This window comes from Oncorhynchus keta, unplaced genomic scaffold, assembly GCF_023373465.1.
Source record: "Oncorhynchus keta strain PuntledgeMale-10-30-2019 unplaced genomic scaffold, Oket_V2 Un_contig_6335_pilon_pilon, whole genome shotgun sequence".
Classification (NCBI taxonomy): domain Eukaryota; kingdom Metazoa; phylum Chordata; class Actinopteri; order Salmoniformes; family Salmonidae; genus Oncorhynchus; species Oncorhynchus keta.
In genome coordinates, this window is record NW_026288803.1 from 8,971 (window position 1) to 34,026 (window position 25,056).

Genomic DNA, 25,056 nt, shown 5'->3' on the forward strand with positions numbered 1-25,056 from the left:
CTAGTAGTAGGTATCTGTATTGATGTGTAGTTCTAGTGGGATTCTAGTAGTAGGTATCTGTATTGATGTAGTTCTAGTAGGTATCTGTATTGATGTAGTTCTAGTGGGATCCTAGTAGTAGGTATCTGTATTGATGTAGTTCTAGTGGGATCTAGTAGTAGGTATCTGTAGTGATGTAGTTCTAGTGGGATCCTAGTAGTAGGTATCTGTATTGATGTAGTTCTAGTGGGATCTAGTAGTAGGTATCTGTATTGATGTAGTTCTAGTGGGATCTAGTAGTAGGTATCTGTAGTGATGTAGTTCTAGTGGGATCCTAGTAGTAGGTATCTGTATTGATGTAGTTCTAGTGGGATCCTAGTAGTAGGTATCTGTATTGATGTAGTTCTAGTGGGATCCCTAGTAGTAGGTATCTGTATTGATGTAGTTCTAGTGGGATCCTAGTAGTAGGTATCTGTATTGATGTAGTTCTAGTGGGATCCTAGTAGTAGGTGTCTGTATTGATGTAGTTCTAGTGGGATCTATTGTGTAGTTCTAGTAGGTATCTGTATTGATGTAGTTCTAGTGGGATCTAGTAGTAGGTATCTGTATTGATGTAGTTCTAGTGGGATCCTAGTAGTAGGTATCTGTATTGATGTAGTTCTAGTGGGATCTAGGTATCTGTATTGATGTAGTATCTGTATTGATGTAGTTCTAGTGGGATCCTAGTAGTAGGTATCTGTATTGATGTAGTTCTAGTGGGATTCTAGTAGTAGGTATCTGTATTGATGTAGTTCTAGTGGGATCCTAGTAGTAGGTATCTGTATTGATGTAGTTCTAGTGGGATCCTAGTAGTAGGTATCTGTATTGATGTAGTTCTAGTGGGATCCTAGTAGTAGGTATCTGTATTGATGTAGTTCTAGTGGGATCCTAGTAGTAGGTATCTGTAGTGATGTAGTTCTAGTGGGATCCTAGTAGTAGGTATCTGTATTGATGTAGTTCTAGTGGGATCTAGTAGTAGGTATCTGTATTGATGTAGTTCTAGTGGGATCTAGTAGTAGGTATCTGTATTGATGTAGTTCTAGTAGGTATCTGTATTGATGTAGTTCTAGTGGGATCCTAGTAGTAGGTATCTGTATTGATGTAGTTCTAGTGGGATTCTAGTAGTAGGTATCTGTATTGATGTAGTTCTAGTGGGATCCTAGTAGTAGGTATCTGTATTGATGTAGTTCTAGTGGGATCTAGTAGTAGGTATCTGTATTGATGTAGTTCTAGTGGGATCCTAGTAGTAGGTATCTGTATTGATGTAGTTCTAGTGGGATCCTAGTAGTAGGTATCTGTAGTGATGTAGTTCTAGTGGGATCCACGTAGTAGGTATCTGCAGTAGTAGGTATCTGTATTGATGTAGTTCTAGTGGGATCTAGTAGTAGGTATCTGTATTGATGTAGTTCTAGTGGGATCTAAGTCCTAGTAGTAGGTATCTGTATTGATGTAGTTCTAGTAGGTATCTGTATTGATGTAGTTCTAGTGGGATCCTAGTAGGTAGGTATCTGTATTGATGTAGTTCTAGTGGGATCCTAGTAGTAGGTATCTGTATTGATGTAGTTCTAGTGGGATCATGCAGTTCTAGTAGGTATCTGTATTGATGTAGTTCTAGTGGGATCCTAGTAGTAGGTATCTGTATTGATGTAGTTCTAGTGGGATCCTAGTAGTAGGTATCTGTATTGATGTAGTTCTAGTGGGATCCTAGTAGTAGGTATCTGTATTGATGTAGTTCTAGTGGGATCTAGTAGTATGTATCTGTATTGATGTAGTTCTAGTGGGTAGTATGTATCTGTATTGATGTAGTTCTAGTGGGATCCTAGTAGTAGGTATCTGTATTGATGCAGTTCTGTAGTAGGTATCTGTATTGATGTAGTTCTAGTGGGATCCTAGTAGTAGGTATCTGTATTGATGTAGTTCTAGTGCGATCCTAGTAGTAGGTATCTGTATTGATGTAGTTCTAGTAGGATCCTAGTAGTAGGTATCTGTATTGATGTAGTTCTAGTGTGATCCTAGTAGTAAGGTATCTGTATTGATGTAGTTCTAGTGGGATCCTAGTAGTATGTATCTGTATTGATGTAGTTCTAGTGGGATCCTAGTAGTAGGTATCTGTATTGATGTAGTTCTAGTGGGATCTAGTAGTAGGTATCTGTATTGATGTTCAGTTCTAGTAGGTATCTGTATTGATGTAGTTCTAGTGGGATCCTAGTAGTAGGTATCTGTATTGATGTAGTTCTAGTGGGATCTAGTAGTAGGTATCTGTATTGATGTAGTTCTAGTGTGATCCTAGTAGTAGGTATCTGTATTGATGTAGTTCTAGTGGGATCCTAGTCGTATGTATCTGTATTGATGTAGTTCTAGTGGGGGATCGATATCTAGTAGTGGGATCTATGTATCTGTATTGATGTAGTTCTAGTGGGATCCTAGTAGTAGGTATCTGTATTGATGTAGTTCTAGTGGGATCCTAGTAGTAGGTATCTGTATTGATGTAGTTCTAGTGGGATCCTAGTAGTAGGTATCTGTATTGATGTAGTTCTAGTGGGATCCTAGTAGTAGGTATCTGTATTGATGTAGTTCTCGTAGGATCTAGTAGTAGGTATCTGTATTGATGTAGTTCTAGTGGGATCTAGAGTAGGTATCTAGTAGTAGGTATCTGTATTGATGTAGTTCTAGTGGGATCCTAGTAGTATGTATCTCTGTATTGATGTAGTTCCTAGTGGGATCCTAGTAGTATGTATCTGTATTGATGTAGTTCTAGTAGGATCTAGTAGTAGGTATCTGTATTGATGTAGTTCTAGTGGGATCTAGTAGTAGGTATCTGTATTGATGTAGTTCTAGTGGGATCTAGTAGTAGGTATCTGTATTGATGTAGTTCTAGTGGGATCCTAGTAGTAGGTATCTGTATTGATGTAGTTCTAGTGGGATCCTAGTAGTAGGTATCTGTATTGATGTAGTTCTAGTGGGATCCTAGTAGTAGGTATCTGTATTGATGTAGTTCTAGTGGGATCCTAGTAGTAGGTATCTGTATTGATGTAGTTCTAGTGGGATCCTAGTAGTAGGTATCTGTATTGATGTAGTTCTAGTGGGATCTAGTAGTAGGTATCTGTATTGATGTAGTTCTAGTGGGATCCTAGTAGTAGGTATCTGTATTGATGTAGTTCTAGTGGGATCCTAGTAGTAGGTATCTGTATTGATGTAGTTCTAGTGGGATCCTAGTAGTAGGTATCTGTATTGATGTAGTTCTAGTAGGTATCTGTATTGATGTAGTTCTAGTGGGATCCTAGAAGTAGGTATCTGTATTGATGTAGTTCTAGTGGGATCCTAGAAGTAGGTATCTGTATTGATGTAGTTCTAGTAGGTATCTGTATTGATGTAGTTCTAGTGGGATCCTAGTAGTAGGTATCTGTATTGATGTAGTTCTAGTGGGATCCTAGTAGTAGGTATCTGTATTGATGTAGTTCTAGTAGGTATCTGTATTGATGTAGTTCTAGTGGGATCCTAGTAGTAGGTATCTGTATTGATGTAGTTCTAGTGGGATCCTAGTAGTAGGTATCTGTATTGATGTAGTTCTAGTGGGATCATAGTAGTAGGTATCTGTATTGATGTAGTTCTAGTGGGATCCTAGTAGTAGGTATCTGTATTGATGTAGTTCTAGTGGGATCCTAGTAGTAGGTATCTGTATTGATGTAGTTCTAGTGGGATCCTAGTAGTAGGTATCTGTATTGATGTAGTTCTAGTGGGATCCTAGTAGTAGGTATCTGTATTGATGTAGTTCTAGTGGGATCCTAGTAGTATGTATCTGTATTGATGTAGTTCTAGTAGGTATCTGTATTGATGTGGTTCTAGTGGGATCCTAGTAGTAGGTATCTGTATTGATGTAGTTCTAGTGGGATCCTAGTAGTAGGTATCTGTATTGATGTAGTTCTAGTAGGATCCTAGTAGTAGGTATCTGTATTGATGTAGTTCTAGTGTGATCCTAGTGGTAGGTATCTGTATTGATGTAGTTCTAGTGGGATCCTAGTAGTATGTATCTGTATTGATGTAGTTCTAGTGGGATCCTAGTAGTATATCTGTATTGATGTAGTTCTAGTGGGATCCTGTAGTAGGTATCTGTATTGGTATCTGTATTGATGCAGTTCTAGTAGTAGGTATCTGTATTGATGTAGTTCTAGTGGGATCCTAGTAGTAGGTATCTGTATTGATGTAGTTCTAGTGGGTATCTGTATTGATGTAGTAGTAGTAGGTATCTGTATTGATGTAGTTCTAGTAGGATCCTAGTAGTAGGTATCTGTATTGATGTTCTAGTTCTAGTAGTGTATCTATTAGTAGGTATCTGTATTGATGTAGTTCTAGTGGGATCCCAGGTAGTATGTATCTGTATTGATGTAGTTCTAGTGGGATCCTAGTAGTAGGTATCTGTATTGATGTAGTTCTAGTAGGATCCAGTAGTAGGCCAAGAATCTGTATTGATGTAGTTCTAGTGGGATCCTAGTAGTAGGTATCTGTATTGATGTAGTTCTAGTGGGATCCTAGTAGTAGGTATCTGTATTGATGTAGTTCTAGTGGGATACCTAGTAGTAGTAATGTAATTTACTATAATTAGTAGTGTATCTGTATTGATAATAGTTCTAGTGGGATCCTAGTAGTAGGTATCTGTATTGATGTAGTTCTAGTGGGATCCTAGTAGTAGGTATCTGTATTGATGTAGTTCTCGTAGGATCTAGTAGTAGGTATCTGTATTGATGTAGTTCTAGTGGGATCTAGTAGTAGGTATCTGTATTGATGTAGTTCTAGTGGGATCCTAGTAGTATGTATCTGTATTGATGTAGTTCTAGTGGGATCTAGTAGTAGGTATCTGTATTGATGTAGTTCTAGTGGGATCTAGTAGTATAATATCTGTATTGATGTAGTTCTTTGGGATCCTAGTAGTAGGTACTGTATTGATGTAGTTCTAGTGGGATCCTAGTAGTAGGTATCTGTATTGATGTAGTTCTAGTGGGATCCTAGTAGTAGGTATCTGTATTGATGTAGTTCTAGTGGGATCCTAGTAGTAGGTATCTGTATTGATGTAGTTCTAGTGGGATCTAGTAGTAGGTATCTGTATTGATGTAGTTCTAGTAGGTATCTGTATTGATGTAGTTCTGTGGGATCCTATAAGTAGGTATCTGTATTGATGTAGTTCTAGTGGGATTTAGAGTATGTATCTGTATTGATGTAGTTCTAGTACTGTATCTGTATTTGGTGTAGTTCTAGTAGGTATCTGTATTGATGTGTTCTAGTAGGTATCTGTATTGATGTAGTTCTGTTGGGACCTATGGCCAGTAGGATCTGTATTGATGTAGTTCTGTGGGATCCCTAGTAGTAGGTATCTGTAGTGATGTAGTTCTAGTGGGATCCTAGTAAACTCTGTCTGTACCATCTGTATTGATGTAGTTCTAGTGGGATCCTAGTAGTAGGTATCTGTTTGATGTACTTTCTAGTGGGATCCTAGTAGTAGGTATCTGTATTGATGTAGTTCTAGTGGGATACCTAGTAGTTCTGTACCATCTGTATTGATGTAGTTCTGTGGGATCCTAGTAGTAGGTATCTGTATTGATGTGTTCTGTGGGATCCTGGTAGTAGGTACCACTCTGTACTATGATGTAGTTCTAGTGGGATGGCCTAAAGACTAGTATTATGTATCTGTATTGATGTAGTTCTAGTAGGTATCTGTATTGATGTAGTTCTAGTGGGATCCCTAAAGTAGTAGGTATCTGTATTGATGCAGTTCTAGTAGGTATCTGTATTGATGTAGTTCTAGTGGGATCCTAAAGACTAGTAGGTATCTGTATTGATGTAGTTCTGTGGGATCCTAGTAGTAGGTATCTGTATTGATGTAGTTCTAGTAGGAACTCTAGTAGTAGGTATCTGTATTGATGTAGTTCTAGTGTGATCACTAGTAGTAGGTATCTGTATTGATGTAGTTCTGTGGGATACTAGTAGTATGTATCTGTATTGATGTAGTTCTAGTGGGATCCTAGTAGTAGGTATCTGTATTGATGTAGTTCTAGTGGGATCTGTACTAGTAGTAGGTATCTGTATTGATGTAGTTCTAGTGGGATACTAGTAGTACTGGTATCTGTATTGATGTAGTTCTAGTGGGATCCTAGTAGTAGGTATCTGTATTGATGTAGTTCTAGTGGGATCCTAGTAGTAGGTATCTGTATTGATGTAGTTCTCGTAGGATCCTAGTAGTAGGTATCTGTATTGATGTAGTTCTAGTGGGATCCTAGTAGTAAGTATCTGTATTGATGTAGTTCTAGTGGGATCCTAGTAGTATGTATCTGTATTGATGTAGTTCTAGTGGGATCCTGGTAGTAGGTATCTGTATTGATGTAGTTCTAGTGGGACCTAGTAGTAGAGTATCTGTGATGTAGTTCTAGTGGGATCCTAGTAGTAGGTATCTGTACTATGATGTAGTTCTAGTGGGATCTAGTAAAGTATCTGTATTGATGTAGTTCTAGTGGGACCTAGTAGTAGGTATCTGTATTGATGTAGTTCTACATGGGATAAAGACTAGTATTAACTCTGTTCTGTATCTGTACTTGATGTAGTTCTAGTGGGATCCTAGTAGTGGTATCTGTATTGATGTAGTTCTAGTAGGTATCTGTATTGATGTAGTTCTAGTGGGATCCTAGTAGTAGGTATCTGTATTGATGTAGTTCTAGTGGGATCCTAGCAGTAGGTATCTGTATTGATGTAGTTCTAGTAGTAGGTATCTGTATTGATGTAGTTCTAGTAGGTATCTGTATTGATGTAGTTCTAGTAGGTATCTGTATTGATGTAGTTCTAGTGGGATCCTAGTAGTAGGTATCTGTATTGATGTAGTTCTAGTTGGGATCCTAGTAGTAGGTAGAAGGCTGTATTGATGTAGTTCTAATAGGATTCTAGTAGTAGGTATCTGTATTGATGTGTCTCAGTCGTTCTAGTTCTATTGATTACGTATTAATATGTATTGGTACAGTATTTAACATGAATGGTTGTATCTCCATATGGAGTTGTACGTACTATCTAGACTTTCTCCTCCACACCAACTGCTCCTCTCCATACCATCAACTATCTGACCACAGCCGTACCACAGGAGCTTAAAGACTCCAAGGACAGATAGGCCAAGAAACCATAATGTATATAGGCTGGACAGGGAAGACAGGTATACATTATGCTATACTATAATATACTAAACTTTAATATACTACAATATAATATACTGTTCTCTAATTTACTATACTATACCCTACTATAATATACCATACTATACTTTACCGTAATATACTATAATTTACATACTTTAATGTACTATAATACACCATACTGTACTATATTTAGAGTATGTAATATACCAAACTATAGTATACTGTACTATATGTAGTGTATGTTGGGCACCACATGGCCATTAAAGACTAGTATTAACTCTGTTCTGTACCACTCTGTACTATATGTAGTGTATGTTGGGCACCACATGGCCATTACAGACTAGTATTATTAATGTCGTTTCGTTGTCCTCCTCCTTCAGTGTCTAAAGGACCAACAGACAGCAATGTGGTCACCTTCAAACTGTCTGCTGAACTGGGTTCATTCCGTGTGGAGGTGTGTGATGACCGGCGGAACATCGCTGACATCACAATACAAGGTAAGATGTGACCAATCATCTGAAAGGAGACTTTTTTAATTTTTTGTGTGTGAGGGGGGGTTCATGCTGCTTATAAACTTACATATCCAGTTTTGGAAAATGTCCTTCCAACGTTTATTTCAGTTATCTCTGCATGTGATTTACATACTGTGTATTAACTGTGTATGAACAGTGTATGAACTGAGTATGAACAGTGTATGAACAGTGTATGAACAGTGTATGAACAGTGTATGAACAGTGTATGAACAGTGTATGAACAGTGTATGAACAGTGTATGAACAGTGTATTAACTGTGTATTAACTGTGTATTAACTGTGTATGAACAGTGTATGAACAGTGTATGAACAGTGTATGAACAGTGTATGAACAGTGTATGAACAGTGTATGAACAGTGTATGAACAGTGTATGAACAGTGTATGAACAGTGTATGAACAGTGTATGAACAGTGTATGAACAGTGTATGAACAGTGTATGAACAGTGTATGAACAGTATATTAACTGTGTATTAACTGTGTACTACCTGTGGTCTTGACTGATCTGTCGTCAGGTATTGATGGGTCGGTGCTGGTCCAGGCCAAAGAGACAATGGTGTTCGCCAGGCTCAGGGACATAGTGGTGCTGGATGTCGACCCCAAAACCATCCACAAAAAGGTGATTTAAAAAAAAAAAACATGTATTGATTGATTATTGCATTGGTCCTGTCTCAGTTAACTCTACTTTTTTTGGTTTGTTTAGGTACTATTTTATATATATATTTTGTACCTTTATTTTACTAGGCAAGTCAGTTAAGAACAAATTCTTATTTTCAATGACTGCCTGGGAACAGTGGGTTAACTGCCTGTTCAGGGGCAGACGACTAGTTGTACCTTGTCAGTTCAGGGGTTTGAACTTGCAGCCTTCCCGGTTACTAGTCCAACGCTCTAACCACTAGTCTACCCTGTGTCCTCACTCTATCCACTAGGCTACCCTGCCGCCCTCCCTCTAACCACTAGGCTACCCTGCCGCCCCTCCACTCTATCCACTAGTCTACCCTGCCGCCCCTCCACTCTAACCACTAGGCTACCCTGCCGCCCCTCCACTCTAACCACTAGGCTACCCTGCCGTCCCTCCCCTCTAACCACTAGGCTACCCTGCCGTCCCTCCCTCTAACCACTAGGCTACCCTGCCGTCCCTCCACTCTAACCACTAGTCTACCCTGCCGCCCCTCCACTCTAACCACTAGTCTACCCTGCCGCCCCTCCACTCTAACCACTAGTCTACCCCGCCGCCCCTCCACTCTAACCACTAGGCTGCCCTGCCCCCCTCCACTCTAACCACTAGTCTACCCCGCCACCCCTCCACTCTAACCACTAGTCTACCCCTGCCGCCCCTCCACTCTAACCACTAGGCTACCCTGCCGCCCCTCCACTCTAACCACTAGGCTACCCCGCCGCCCCTCCACTCTAACCACTAGTCTACCCCGCCACCCCTCCACTCTAACCACTAGTCTACCCTGCCGTCTAGTACAGACAGAAGTACACCATTGGCCAACACCGTGTTCTGTTATTACACACATCGTTAGTGAGCTGAAGGGGTAGTTTGTAGTAATGTGGTCTGTTTTAATTTACAAGGGAGAGACTGTATCATCGTCATACTGTACTGTCCCGGTGTGATCCTGTAGGCCGTCTCCATGGTGGGCGAGGAGGTGTTCAGCTTTCAGATGTCCCTGTATCCCAGCGCTACGGAGGGAGAGGGTTACTCAGACACCTCCAAGGTGGACGGGAAGGTTACCATGAGGCTGGGCTGCATCCAGATCGTCTATCTGCACAAGTTCCTCATGTCTCTACTGGTGAGGGAGAACCTCAGGGATGGGTATCGAGAGCTGACAGTGAGCTGACTCAATTCCGTTATCAATTCCAGATCAATACAGGAAGTACACAGAAATTACAATGACCTTGAATACTTTTCAATCGAGGTTAAAATAAAATTTAAAAATGTTTTAAAAAAATGGAATTCAAGTGTTGTTTACTTTCTGAATTGACTGGAATCGAAATGGAATTGGTCCCAACTGGAGACATGGACATCAACTTCCCACTGAGTAGAACATGGTTTAATACCGTGTGTGAGGGTCATGTCTATGTGTCATGTCTATGTACCACTGAGTAGAACATGGTTTAATACCGTGTGTGAGGGTCATGTCTATGTGCCACTGAGTAGAACATGGTTTAATACCGTGTGTGAGGGTCATGTCTATGTGCCACTGAGTAGAACATGGTTTAATACCGTGTGTGAGGGTCATGTCTATGTGTCTTGCTATGTGCCACTGAGTAGAACATGGTTTAATACCGTGTGTGAGGGTCATGTCTATGTGTCTTGTTATGTGTCACTGAGTAGAACATGGTTTAATACCGTGTGTGAGGGTCATGTCTATGTGCCACTGAGTAGAACATGGTTTAATACCGTGTGTGAGGGTCATGTCTATGTGTCATGTCTATGTGCCACTGAGTAGAACATGGTTTAATACCGTGTGTGAGGGTCATGTCTATGTGTCTTGCTATGTGCCAGTTTCCTACATGCGGATGAAGCCTCTTCCTCCACTAAAACATACTTTTTTAATGGAGATTCTCTAAGGGTCATGATCTTAAATAGGTCCTCATCTTGGTCCAGGAAACCAGCTCTTTATGTTGCAGGGAACGTTATTAGGATGTTTTGGTCGTTTGGAGTCCTTTCATGTTACCAGGAAGCCTTAAAACATTATTTTAATTTCATTTTTACTGTTTATTTTATCCTGTTATGTATTTGTTTATCTTTTGTATCTGAACTCTTTCAATTTCTCCAGACCTCTTATAGCTATCAGTGTCCTCAGTATCTGTAAATATGTGGTGTTTTTCTCCAGGCCTCTTATAGCTATCAGTGTCCTCAGTATCTGTAAATATGTGGTGTTTTCTCCAGGCCTCTTATAGCTATCAGTGTCCTCAGTATCTGTAAATATGTGGTGTTCTCTCCAGACCTCTTATAACTATCAGTGTCCTCAGTATCTGTAAATATGTGGTGGTCTCTCCAGGCCTCTTATAGCTATCAGTGTCCTCAGTATCACTCTCCTTATGAGGTACATTTTATGGCATGTTTTATAGCACTAAACTACAGATTATGGCATGCAGCACTAAACTACAGATTATGGCACACATCGCAGCACTAAACTACAGATTATGGCATGCTGCACTAAACTACAGATTATGGCACGCAGCACAGCACTAAACTACAGATTATGGCACGCAGCACAGCACTAAACTAAAATTATGGGCACGCAGCACAGCACTAAACTACAGATTATGGCACGCAGCACAGCACTAAACTACAGATTATGGCACGCAGCATAGCACTAAACTACAGATTATGGCATGCAGCACTAAACTACAGATTATGATACCGCAGCACAGCACTAAACTACAGATTATGGCATGCAGGACTAAACTACAGATTATGGCATGCAGCACTAAACTACAGATTATGGCATGCAGGACTAAACTACAGATTATGGCACGCAGCACAGCACTAAACTACAGCATTCACCCTCTGCTATGCAGCTTCATCACACCCAGACACCACAGCACTGTTAACCACTACCTTACGCCTAGGGCCCTATTTTAAGGACAGGGGTAGGGCCCTATCTTAAAGACAGGGTTAGGGCCCTATTTTAAGGACAGGGTTAGGGCCCTATCTTAAGGACAGGGTTAGGGCCCGATCTTAAGGACATGGTTAGGGCCCGATCTTAAGGACATGGTTAGGGCCCTAGCTTAAGGACATGGTTAGGGCCCTAGCTTAAGGACAGGGTTAGGGCCCTATCATAAGGACAGGGTTAGGGCCCTATCATAAGGACAGGGTTAGGGCCCTATCTTAAGGACAGGGTTAGGGCCCTATCTTAAGGACAGGGTTAGGGCCCGATCTTAAGGACATGGTTAGGGCCCTAGCTTAAGGACAGGGTTAGGGCCCTATCTTAAGGACAGGGTTAGGGCCGTATTTTAAGGACCGGGTTAGGGCCCTATCTTAAGGACCGGGTTAGGGCCCTAGCTTAAGGACAGGGTTAGGGCCCTCAGTTTAAGGACAGGGTTAGGGCCCTAGCTTAAGGACATGGTTAGCCAGGCCTAGTTTAAGGACAGGGTTAGGGCCCTAGCTTAAGGACAGGGTTAGGGCCCTAGCTTAAGGACAGGGTTAGGGCCCTATCTTAAGGACAGGGTTAGGGCCCTATCTTAAGGACAGGGTTAGGGCCCCTATCTTAAGGACCGGGTTAGGGCCCCTAGCTTAAGGACAGGGTTAGGGCCCTAGCTTAAGGACAGGGTTAGGGCCCTAGATCTTAAGGACAGGGTTAGGGCCTAGCTTAAGGACAGGGTTAGGGCCTAGCTTAAGGACAGGGTTAGGGCCCTATCTTAAGGACAGGTTAGGGCCCTAGCTTAAGGACAGGGTTAATTCCAATGAATTGAAATGGAATTGACCCCAACCCTGTTAAGAACCTATACGTTTTACACTTTACTCACAGAAACATGTAACCCTTGCTGTGCCCGAGTGGGCTTGTGCAAACCCAGTTCTGTTGTTGTGTAGCCAACTCCCATGGTCATGTTTGGCATCACGGTGTCCATAGATAGGAGTAGACTGCACCAACAGATCTGGGTCCAGGCTAGACTGCACCAACAGATCTGGGTCCAGGCTAGACGGCGCCAACAGAGCTGGGTCCAGGCTAGACTGCGCCAACAGATCTGGGTCCAGGCTAGACTGCACCAACAGATCTGGGTCCAGGCTAGACTGCACCAACAGATCTGGGTCCAGGCTAGACTGCACCAACAGATCTGGGTCCAGGCTAGACTGCACCAACAGATCTGGGTCCAGTCTAGACTGCACCAACAGATCTGGGTCCAGTCTAGACTGCACCAACAGATCTGGGTCCAGGCTAGACTGCACCAACAGATCTGGGTCCAGGCTAGACCCAACAGATGGCACCAACAGATCTGGGTCCAGGCTAGACTGCACCAACAGATCTGGGTCCAGGCTAGACTGCGCCAACAGATCTGGGTCCAGGCTAGATGGCACCAACAGATCTGGGTCCAGGCTAGACTGCACCAACAGATCTGGGTCCAGGCTAGACTGCACCAACAGATCTGGGTCAGGCTAGACTGCACCAGCAGATCTGGGTCCAGTCTAGACTGCACCAACAGAGCTGGGTCCAGGCTAGACTGCACCAGCAGATCTGGGTCCAGGCTAGACTGCACCAACAGAGCTGGGTCCAGGCTAGACTGCACCAACAGAGCTGGGTCCAGGCTAGACTGCACCAACAGATCTGGGTCAGGCTAGACTGCACCAGCAGATCTGGGTCCAGGCTAGACTGCACCAACAGAGCTGGGTCAGGCTAGACTGCACCAACAGATCTGGGTCCAGGCTAGATGGCACCAACAGAGCTGGGTCAGGCTAGACTGCACCAACAGATCTGGGTCCAGGCTAGACTGTACCAACAGATCTGGGTCAGGCTAGACTGCACCAACAGATCTGGGTCCAGGCTAGACTGCACCAACAGATCTGGGTCAGGCTAGACTGCACCAACAGATCTGGGTCCAGGCTAGACTGCACCAACAGATCTGGGTCAGGCTAGACTGCCAACAGATCTGGGTCCAGGCTAGACTGCACCAACAGATCTGGGTCAGGCTAGATGGCACCAACAGAGCTGGGTCCAGGCTAGACTGCACCAACAGATCTGGGTCAGGCTAGACTGCACCAACAGATCTGGGTCCAGGCTAGACTGCACCAACAGAGCTGGGTCCAGGCTAGACTGCCAACAGAGCTGGGTCCAGGCTAGACTGCACCAACAGATCTGGGTCCCAGGCTAGACTGCACCAACAGATCTGGGTCCAGGCTAGACTGCACCAACAGATCTGGGTCCAGGCTAGACTGCACCAACAGATCTGGGTCCAGGCTAGACTGTACCCAGCAGATCTGGGTCCAGGCTAGACTGCACCAACAGATCTGGGTCCAGGCTAGACTGCGCCAGCAGATCTGGGTCAGGCTAGACTGCACCAACAGATCTGGGTCCAGGCTAGACTGCACCAACAGATCTGGGTCCAGGCTAGACTGCACCAACAGATCTGGGTCCAGGCTAGACTAAACAACAGATCTGGGTCCAGGCTAGACTGCACCAACAGATCTGGGTCCAGGCTAGCACGGCGCCAACAGATCTGGGTCCAGGCTAGACTGCACCAGCAGATCTGGGTCCAGGCTAGACTGCACCACAGATCTGGGTCCAGGCTAGACTGCACCAACAGATCTGGGTCCAGGCTAGACTGCACCTGGGTCCATAGAGCTGGGTCCAGGCTAGACTGCACCAGCAGATCTGGGTCCAGGCTAGACTGCACCAACAGATCTGGGTCCAGGCTAGACGGGGCGCCAACAGAGCTGGGTCCAGGCTAGACTGCCAACAGAGCTGGGTCCAGGCTAGCTCACCCCTCAACTCCTCCTGGGTGTGTTTTTAAGTCAATGGTTGTGTGGGCGAAACCATAAAAACAGATCTGGGTCCAAGACTGCACCTAGTCTGCCATGCAGATACCTAGTTGCCATGCTAGGGCCAACATGGGTCCCAAAGCAGCAGAGAGGAAGTGGTAATTCAGTCGGTAGTATTTCAAGAGGTACTCTGCGTTTCGGGTCCTAGCTTCACTGTTTTATGGCTGTGTTTTCCAGAGCTCTCATCTCTAAGATATGACCCCATCCTAACAGCGCTGACAGGGTTAGAGTCTGACAAATGATCCCTTTATACAAACCAGGAAGTTAATCAGCATGATACAGCAGACCCCTCTCTCAATGAAATATCTATTTATATAGAGACAGCAGACCCCTCTCTCAATGAAATATCTATTTATATAGAGACAGCAGACCCCTCTCTCAATGAAATATCTATTTATATAGAGTAGAGACAGAGTAGTTACTATATCATTACTATAGATATATTTATATAGAGTAGAGACAGAGTAGTTACTATATCATTACTATAGATATATTTATATAGAGTAGAGACAGAGTAGTTACTATATCATTACTATAGATATATTTATATAGAGTAGAGACAGAGTAGTTACTATATCATTACTATAGATATATTTATATAGAGTAGAGACAGAGTAGTTACTATATCATTACTATATATATATTTATATAGAGTAGAGACAGAGTAGTTACTATATTATTACTATAGATATATTTATATAGAGTAGGGTCCAGGTAGTTACTATATCATTACTATAGATATATTTATCCAGAGCTAGAGACAACAGTTACTATAGCTTGATGTGGATATATTTATATAGAGACAGAGTAGTTACTAAACTTGATGTGTGATATATTTATATGGAGACAGATAGTTACTATAGCTTGACGTGTGATATATTTATATAGAGACAGGTAGTTCTATAGCTTGATGACTGATATATTTATCTGGAGACAGGTAGTTACTATAGCTTGATGTGTGATATATTTATATAGAGACAGAGTAGTTACTATAGCTTGATGTGTGATATATTTATATATAGTAGAGACATTCCTAGTTACTATAGCTTGATGTGTGATATATTTATATAGAGTAGAGACAGAGTAGTTACTATAGCTTGATGTGTGATATATTTATATAGAGACAGAGTAGTTACTATAGCTAGATGTGTGATATATTTATATAGAGACAGAGTAGTTACTATAGCTTGATGTGTGATATATTTATATAGAGACAGAGTAGTTACTATAGCTTGATGTGTGATATATTTATATATAGAGACTGAGTAGTTACTATAGCTTGATTGATAGATATATTTATAGTAGAGACTGAGTAGTTACTATAGCTTGATGTGTGATATATTTATATAGAGACAGAGTAGTTACTATAGCTTGATGTGTGATATATTTATATAGAGACAGAGTAGTTACTATAGCTTGATGTGATATATTTATATAGAGACAGAGTAGTTACTAGGCTTGATGTGTGATACTATAGCAGGTAGTTGCTTGATGTGTGATATATTTATATAGACAGAGTAGTTACTGTAGCTTGATGTGTGATTTGTATATACACTATACAGACCTCAGCGTGTCTGTCCTGCAGTTAGTGTCTTCACAGATCTCTGTCCTGCTGTGTTAGTGTCTTAGTGTCCTGCTAGTTAGTGTCTTAATGGTCTCTGTCCTGCTGTGTTAGTGTCTTCATGGTCTCTGTCCTGCTGTGTCTTCATGGTCTCTGTCCAGGCTAGACTGTCTTCATGGTCTCTGTCCTGCTGTGTTAGTGTCTTCATGGTCTCTGTCCTGCTGTGTTAGTGTCTTCATGGTCTCTGTCCTGCTGTGTTAGTGTCTTCATGGTGTCTGTCCTGCTGTGTTAGTGTCTTCATGGTCTCTGTCCTGCTGTGGTGTCTTCATGGTCTCTGTCCTGCTGTGTTAGTGTCTTCATGGTGTCTGTCCTGCTGTGTTAGTGTCTTCATGGTGTCTGTCCTGCTGTGTTAGTGTCTTCATGGTCTCTGTGCCGTGTCTTCATGGTCTCTGTCCTGCTGTGTTAGTGTCTTCATGGTCTCTGTCCTGCTGTGTTAGTGTCTTCATGGTCTCTGTCCTGCTGTGTTAGTGTCTTCATGGTCTCTGTCCTGCTGTGTTGTGTCTTCATGGTCTCTGTCCTGCTGTGTTTGTGTCTTCATGGTCTCTGTCCTGCTGTGTTAGTGTCTTCATGGTCTCTGTCCTGCTGTGTTAGTGTCTTCATGGTCTCTGTCCTGCTGTGTTAGTGTCTTCATGGTCTCTGTCCTGCTGTGTTAGTGTCTTCATGGTCTCTGTCCTGCTGTGTTAGTGTCTTCATGGTGTCTGTCCTGCTGTGTTAGTGTCTTCATGGTCTCTGTCCTGCTGTGTTAGTGTCTTCATGGTCTCTGTCCTGCTGTGTTAGTGTCTTCATGGTCTCTGTCCTGCTGTGTTAGTGTCTTCATGGTGTCTGTCCTGCTGTGTTAGTGTCTTCATGGTCTCTGTCCTGCTGTGTTAGTGTCTTCATGGTCTCTGTCCTGCTGTGTTAGTGTCTTCATGGTCTCTGTCCTGCTGTGTTAGTGTCTTCATGGTCTCTGTCCTGCTGGTGTTCCTGCTGTGTCTTCATGGTCTCTGTCCTGCTGTGTTAGTGTCTTCATGGTCTCTGTCCTGCTGTGTTAGTGTCTTCATGGTCTCTGTCCTGCTGTGTTAGTGTCTTCATGGTCTCTGTCCTGCTGTGTTAGTGTCTTCATGGTGTCTGTCCTGCTGTGTTAGTGTCTTCATGGTCTCTGTCCTGCTGTGTTAGTGTCTTCATGGTCTCTGTCCTGCTGTGTTAGTGTCTTCATGGTCTCTGTCCTGCTGTGTTAGTGTCTTCATGGTCTCTGTCCTGCTGTGCAGTGTCTTCATGGTCTCTGTCCTGCTGTGTTAGTGTCTTCATGGTCTCTGTCCTGCTGTGTTAGTGTCTTCATGGGTCTGTCCTGCTGTGTTAGTGTCTTCATGGGTCCTGCTGTGTTAGTGTCTGTCCTGCTGTGTTAGTGTCTTCATGGTCTCTGTCCTGCTGTGTTAGTGTCTTCATGGTCTCTGTCCTGCTGTGTTAGTGTCTTCATGGTCTCTGTCCTGCTGTGTTAGTGTCTTCATGGTCTCTGTCCTGCTGTGTTAGTGTCTTCATGGTCTCTGTCCTGCTGTGTTAGTGTCTTCATGGTCTCTGTCCTGCTGTGTTAGTGTCTTCATGGTCTCTGTCCTGCTGTGTTAGTGTCTTCATGGTCTCTGTCCTGCTGTGTTAGTGTCTTCATGGTGTCTGTCCTGCTGTGTTAGTGTCTTCATGGTCTCTGTCCTGCTGTGTTAGTGTCTTCATGGTCTCTGTCCTGCTGTGTTAGTGTCTTCATGGTGTCTGTCCTGCTGTGTTAGTGTCTTCATGGTCTCTGTCCTGCTGTGTTAGTGTCTTCATGGTCTCTGTCTGCTGTGTTAGTGTCTTCATGGTGTCTGTCCTGCTGTGTTAGTGTCTTCATGGTGTCTGTCCTGCTGTGTTAGTGTCTTCATGGTCTCTGTCCTGCTGTGTTAGTGTCTTCATGGTCTCTGTCCTGCTGTGTTAGTGTCTTCATGGTCTCTGTCCTGCTGTGTTAGTGTCTTCATGGTGTCTGTCCTGCTGTGTTAGTGTCTTCATGGTCTCTGTCCTGCTGTGTTAGTGTCTTCATGGTCTCTGTCCTGCTGTGTTAGTGTCTTCATGGTGTCTGTCCTGCTGTGTTAGTGTCTTCATGGTCTCTGTCCTGCTGTGTTAGTGTCTTCATGGTGTCTGTCCTGCTGTGTTAGTGTCTTCATGGTCTCTGTCCTGCTGTGTTAGTGTCTTCATGGTCTCTGTCCTGCTGTGTTAGTGTCTTCATGGTCTCTGTCCTGCTGTGTTCGTGTCTTCATGGTCTCTGTCCTGCTGTGTTAGTGTCTTCATGGTCTCTGTCCTGCTGTGTTAGTGTCTTCATGGTCTCTGTCCTGCTGTGTTAATGTCTTCATGGTGTCTGTCCTGCTGTGTTAGTGTCTTCATGGTGTCTGTCCTGCTGTGTTCGTGTCTTCATGGTCTCTGTCCTGCTGTGTTAGTGTCTTCATGGTCTCTGTCCTGCTGTGTTAGTGTCTTCATGGTCTCTGTCCTGCTGTGTTAGTGTCTTCATGGTCTCTGTCCTGCTGTGTTAGTGTCCATGGTCTCTGTCCTGCTGTGTTAGTGTCTTCATGGTCTCTGTCCTGCTGTGTTAGTGTCTTCATGGTCTCTGTCCTGCTGTGTTAGTGTCTTCATGGTCTCTGTCCTGCTGTGTTAGTGTCTTCATGGTCTCTGTCCTGCTGTGTTGGTGTCTTCATGGTCTCTGTCCTGCTGTGTTCGTGTCTTCATGGTCTCTGTCCTGCTGTGTTAGTGTCTTCATGGTGTCTGTCCTGCTGTGTTAGTGTCTTCATGGTCTCTGTCCTGCTGTGTTAGTGTCTTCATGGTCTCTGTCCTGCTGTGTTAGTGTCTTCGTGGTCTCTGTCCTGCTGTGTTAGTGTTCGTGGTCTCTGTCCTGCTGTGTTAGTGTCCTAGTGGGTCTCTGTCCTGCTGTGTTAGTGTCTTCATGGTCTCTGTCCTGCTGTGTTAGTGTCTTCATGGTCTCTCCTGCTGTGTTAGTGTCTTCATGGTCTCTGTCCTGCTGTGTTAGTGTCTTCATGGTCTCTGTCCTGCTGTGTTAGTGTCTTCATGGTCTCTGTCCTGCTGTGTTAGTGTCTTCATGGTCTCTGTCCTGCTGTGTTAGTGTCTTCATGGTGTCTGTCCTGCTGTGTTAGTGTCTTCATGGTGTCTGTCCATTGCTGTGTTAGTGTCTTCATGGTGTCTGTCCTGCTGTGTTAGTGTCTTCATGGTCTCTGTCCTGCTGTGTTAGTGTCTTCATGGTCTCTGTCCTGCTGTGTTAGTGTCTTCATGGTCTCTGTCCTGCTGTGTTAGTGTCTTCATGGTGTCTGTCCTGCTGTGTTAGTGTCTTCATGGTGTCTGTCCTGCTGTGTTAGTGTCTTCATGGTGTCTGTCCTGCTGTGTTAGTGTCTTCATGGTGTCTGTCCTGCTGTGTTAGTGTCTTCATGGTCTCTGTCCTGCTGTGTTAGTGTCTTCATGGTCTCCGTCCTGCTGTGTTAGTGTCTTCATGGTGTCTGTCCTGCTGTGTTAGTGTCTTCATGGTGTCTGTCCTGCTGTGTTAGTGTCTTCATGGTCTCTGTCCTGCTGTGTTAGTGTCTTCATGGTCTCTGTCCTGCTGTGTTAGTGTCTTCATGGTGTCTGTCCTGCTGTGTTAGTGTCTTCATGGTCTCTGTCCTGCTGTGTGTTAGTGTCTTCATGGTCTCTGTCCTGCTGTGTTAGTGTCTTCATGGTGTCTGTCCTGCTGTGTTAGTGTCTTCATGGTGTCTGTCCTGCTGTGTTAGTGTCTTCATGGTCTCTGTCCTGCTGTGTTAGTGTCTTCATGGTCTCTGTCCTGCTGTGTTAGTGTCTTCATGGTCTCTGTCCTGCTGTGTTAGTGTCTTCATGGTGTCTGTCCTGCTGTGTTAGTGTCTTCATGGTGTCTGTCCTGCTGTGTTAGTGTCTTCATGGTCTCTGTCCTGCTGTGTTAGTGTCTTCATGGTCTCTGTCCTGCTGTGTTAGTGTCTTCATGGTGTCTGTCCTGCTGTGTTAGTGTCTTCATGGTGTCTGTCCTGCTGTGTTAGTGTCTTCATGGTCTCCGTCCTGCTGTGTTAGTGTCTTCATGGTCTCTGTCCTGCTGTGTTAGTGTCTTCATGGTGTCTGTCCTGCTGTGTTAGTGTCTTCATGGTCTCTGTCCTGCTGTGTTAGTGTCTTCATGGTGTCTGTCCTGCTGTGTTAGTGTCTTCATGGTGTCTGTCCTGCTGTGTTAGTGTCTTCATGGTCTCTGTCCTGCTGTGTTAGTGTCTTCATGGTCTCTGTCCTGCTGTGTTAGTGTCTTCATGGTCTCTGTCCTGCTGTGTTAGTGTCTTCATGGTCTCTGTCCTGCTGTGTTAGTGTCTTCATGGTCTCTGTCCTGCTGTGTTAGTGTCTTCATGGTCTCTGTCCTGCTGTGTTAGTGTCTTCATGGTCTCTGTCCTGCTGTGTTAGTGTCTTCATGGTCTCTGTCCTGCTGTGTTAGTGTCTTCATGGTCTCTGTCCTGCTGTGTTAGTGTCTTCATGGTCTCTGTCCTGCTGTGTTAGTGTCTTCATGGTCTCTGTCCTGCTGTGTTAGTGTCTTCATGGTCTCTGTCCTGCTGTGTTAGTGTGTCTTCATGGTGTCTGTCCTGCTGTGTTAGTGTCTTCATGGTGTCTGTCCTGCTGTGTTAGTGTCTTCATGGTGTCTGTCCTGCTGTGTTAGTGTCTTCATGGTCTCTGTCCTGCTGTGTTAGTGTCTTCATGGTCTCTGTCCTGCTGTGTTAGTGTCTTCATGGTGTCTGTCCTGCTGTGTTAGTGTCTTCATGGTCTCTGTCCTGCTGTGTTAGTGTCTTCATGGTCTCTGTCCTGCTGTGTTAGTGTCTTCATGGTGTCTGTCCTGCTGTGTTAGTGTCTTCATGGTCTCTGTCCTGCTGTGTTAGTGTCTTCATGGTGTCTGTCCTGCTGTGTTAGTGTCTTCATGGTCTCTGTCCTGCTGTGTTAGTGTCTTCATGGTCTCTGTCCTGCTGTGTTAGTGTCTTCATGGTCTCTGGTCCTTCGCCCCCCCAGACGTTTCTGGATAACTTCCAGACAGCCAAAGAGGCGTTGAGTGTGGCCACGGCCCAGGCAGCAGAGAAGGCGGCGCCCAGCGTCAGAGACTTTGCCCAGAAGAGCTTCCGTCTCCATGGACGTCAGGCTGAAGGCCCTCTCATCGTCGTCCCTCAGTCCTCCGCCTCACGCAATGCGTTTGTGGTGGACCTGGGGCTCATCACCGTGGGCAACAGTTTCAGTCTGATGTCGGCTGAAGGGTTCTCGCTCCCGTTGTCATGGACACCATGGATGTCAAACTCACTCAGCTCAAACTGTCCAGGTATTAGAGGTGTGTGTGTGTGGTGTGTGTGTGTGTGTGTGTGTGTGTGTGTGTGTGTGTGTGTGTGTGTGTGTGTGTGTGTGTGTGTGTGTGTGTGTGTGTGTGTGTGTGTGTTAACGTTGTCTTCCATTTATTCTTTCTTTCATGGTCCTTGGAGCCGGATTGTTAGCGTACTCATTTGAAGTGTGTGTGTCCTCTGATTGGGTAATCCCACTTCATTCATCTCTCCATAGGACCACGCTGAAACAAGGCTCCCCACAGACAGACATCGAGATCCTTCAGCCAATCAATTTAGAGCTTCTGGTCAAACGGAACCTGGCCTCTTCCTGGTACAGCAAGATCCCTGAGTAGAGGTTCAAGGAATGCTCAAGTCTATGAATGTAGGTTTACTGACCCTAACACTGACCCTGACACTGACCCTGACACTGACCCTAACACTGACCCTGACACTGACCCTGACACTGACCCTAACACTGACCCTGACACTGACCTTAACACTGACCCTAACACTGACCCTAACACTGACCCTGACCCCTGACCTGACCCTGACACTGACCTAACACTGACCCTGACACTGACCCTAACACTGACCCCCTGACCTGACACTGACCCCCCCTGACACTGACCCTGACCTGACCCTAACACTGACCCTAAACACTGACCCTAACACTGACCCTAACACTGACCCTAACACTGACCCTACCCCCTGACCCTGAACCCTGACCCTGACCCGGTCCAAGGAGAACTGACCCCAGACCCTAACACTGACCCTGACACTGACCCTAACACTGACCCTAACCCCCTACCCTGACCCTAACCCTGACCCTGGACCCTAACCTGACCCTCTGACCCCTGCCCCTGACCCTACCCCCTGACCCTAACCCTGACCCTCTGATTGACCCTAACACTGGCCCTGACACTGACCCTAACACTGACCCTGACACAGAAAACTGACACTGACCCTTCACACCCTTCTGACCTTAACACTGACAGCTGGTGACCCTGACACTGACCCTGACACTGACCCTGACACTGACCCTAACACTGACCCTAACCCCCTACCCCTAACCTAACTGACCTGACCTGACCCTAACCTGTCCTCTGACTGACCCTGACCCTACCCTGCCACACTGAAACACTGACCCTAACACTGACCCTGACACTGACCCTGACACTGCCCTGACACAGGACCCTAACACTGACCCTAACACTGACCCTAACACAGACACTGCCCTGAGGACTGACACTGGTGACCCTGCACTGACCCTGAACCCTGACACTGACACTGATGACTGACCCTGACACACTGGACCCCCTGACAGGCCTGCCTAGAACACTGACCCTAACACTGACCCTGACACTGACCCTAACACTGACCCCAACACTGACCCTGCCTAGAAACACAGATGACCCTAACACTGTCCCTACACTGACAGGTAACACTGACCCTGACACTGAAACACAGATGACCCTAACACTGACCCTGACACTGACCCTGACAGGACACTGACCCTGACACACCCTCCTAGAAACACTGACCCTGACACTGAGACACTGGACACTGGTCTGACCCTGACACTGAAACACTGACCCACACTGACCCTGACACTGACCCTGACACTGACCCTGACACTTGACACTACCCTGACAGGACAGGACACTGACCCTAACACTGACCCTAACACTGAGACAGACCCTGACACTGACCCTGACACTGACCCTGACACTGACCCTAACACTGACCCTGACACTGACCCTGAAACTGACACTGACCCTGACACTTGACACTGACCCTGACACTGACCCTGACACTGACCTTGACAGGACAGGTCTGACCCCTAGAAACACTGATGTTGTCACTGTAGGTTTACTGACCCTGACCTGACACTGACCCTACCCTGACACTGACCCAGGTCTGCCTACCCCCTGACATGACCCTAACACTGAGACCCTACCCCTGTCCCTAGAGTACAGGTCTGCCAAGGAAACCACATGAATGTAGGAGTCTTCCATTGTATTTATTTTCTAGAAAACTGTTTCCACTTCCACTGACAGCTGGTGGTTTTCTGGATACAGAAGTTGGTCTGAGGAGGACAGGTCACAGATGTTGTCTTCTAGGAGGACAGGTCTGCCGAGAAACACAGATGTTGGTCTGAGGAGGACAGGTCTGCCTAGAAACACAGATGTTAGTCTGAGGAGGACAGGTCTGCCTAGAAACACAGATGTTGGTCTGAGGAGGACAGGTCTGCCTAGAAACACAGATGTTGGTCTGAGGAGGACAGGTCTGCCTAGAAACACAGATGTTGGTCTGAAGACAGGTCTGCCTAGAAACACAGATGTTGTCTGAGGAGGACAGGTCTGCCTAGAAACACAGATAGAGGACAGGTCTGCCTAGAAACACAGATGTCTGAGGAGGACAGGTCTGCCTAGAAACACAGATGTTGGTCTAGGAGGACAGGTCTGCCTAGAAACACAGAAGTTGTCTTCAGGAGGACAGGTCTGCCTAGAAACACAGATGTTGCCTTTCTAGAGGACAGGTCTGCCTAGAAACACAGATGTTGTCTCTAGAGGACAGGTCTGATGTTGCCTTCTAGAGGACAGGTCTGCCTAGAAACACAGATGTTGTCTTCTAGGAGGACAGGTCTGCCTAGAAACACAGATGTTGTCTCTAGGAGGACAGGTCTGCCTAGAAACACAGATGTTGTCTTCTAGGAGGACAGGTCTGCCTAGAAACACAGATGTTGTCTTCTAGGAGGACAGGTCTGCCTAGAAACACAGATGTTGTCTTCTAGAGGACAGGTCTGCCTAGAAACACAGATGTTGCCTTCTAGGAGGACAGGTCTGCCTAGAAACACAGATGTTGCCTTCTAGGAGGACAGGTCTGCCTAGAAACACAGATGTTGTCTTCTAGGAGGACAGGTCTGCCTAGAAACACAGATGTTGTCTTCTAGAGGACAGGTCTGCCTAGGAAACACAGATGTTGTCTTCTAGGAGGACAGGTCTGCCTAGAAACACAGATGTTGTCTTCTAGAGGACAGGTCTGCCTCTTCTAGGAGGACAGGTCTGCCTAGAAACACAGAAGTTGTCTCTAGAAGGGGCAGGTCTGCCTAGAAACACAGATGTTGTCTTCTAGAGGACAGGTCTGCCTAGAAACACAGATGTTGTCTTCTAGAGGACAGGTCTGCCTAGAAACACAGATGTTGCCTTCTAGAGGACAGGTCTGCCTAGAAACACAGATGTTGCCTTCTAGGAGGACAGGTCTGCCTAGAAACACAGAAGTTGCCTTCTAGGAGGACAGGTCTGCCTAGAAACACAGATGTTGTCTTCTAGGAGGACAGGTCTGCCTAGAAACACAGATGTTTGATCTCAATGGGATCCAGTTGTATAAATAAAAGTAGAGGCTTCATCAGCACCAAATCCAGATGTTTTCTGTTCCTTTTTTAATGTCCTCCCTCCAGATGTCTCTCGGTCAGGAGGACTTTGGTGTCCTGATGAAGACACTGAGGGAGAACATCGGAGAGGGCAGCAAAGAGCACGTCATGGATGTCAAGAAACAAGTAGTCCGAGGTGGGTCCTAGTGTCTTACACACTGTAACTAGGGCCTGGAGGTGGGTCCTAGTGTCTTACACACCAAACACACTGTAACTAGGGCCTGGAGGTGGGTCCTAGTGTCTTACACACCAAACACACTGTAACTAGGGCCTGGAGGTGGGTCCTAGTGTCTTACACACCAAACACACTGTAACTAGGGCCTGGAGGTGGGTCCTAGTGTCTTACACACCAAACACACTGTAACTAGGGCCTGGAGGTGGGTCCTAGTGTCTTACACACCAAACACACTGTAACTAGGGCCTGGAGGTAGGTCCTAGTGTCTTACA

At 45.0% G+C, this 25,056-nt stretch overlaps 1 long non-coding RNA gene across 1 annotated transcript; it reads left to right on the top strand.

Annotated features, from left to right (window-relative positions):
* Positions 1 to 21,023: 21,023 nt before the first annotated feature.
* Positions 21,024 to 24,746, top strand: LOC127925833 (uncharacterized). Its single transcript, XR_008122485.1, has 3 exons — positions 21,024 to 21,178; positions 21,412 to 21,558; positions 24,637 to 24,746. It is a non-coding gene; the product is annotated as an uncharacterized LOC127925833 (long non-coding RNA).
* The last annotated feature ends 310 nt before the right edge of the window (positions 24,747 to 25,056 follow it).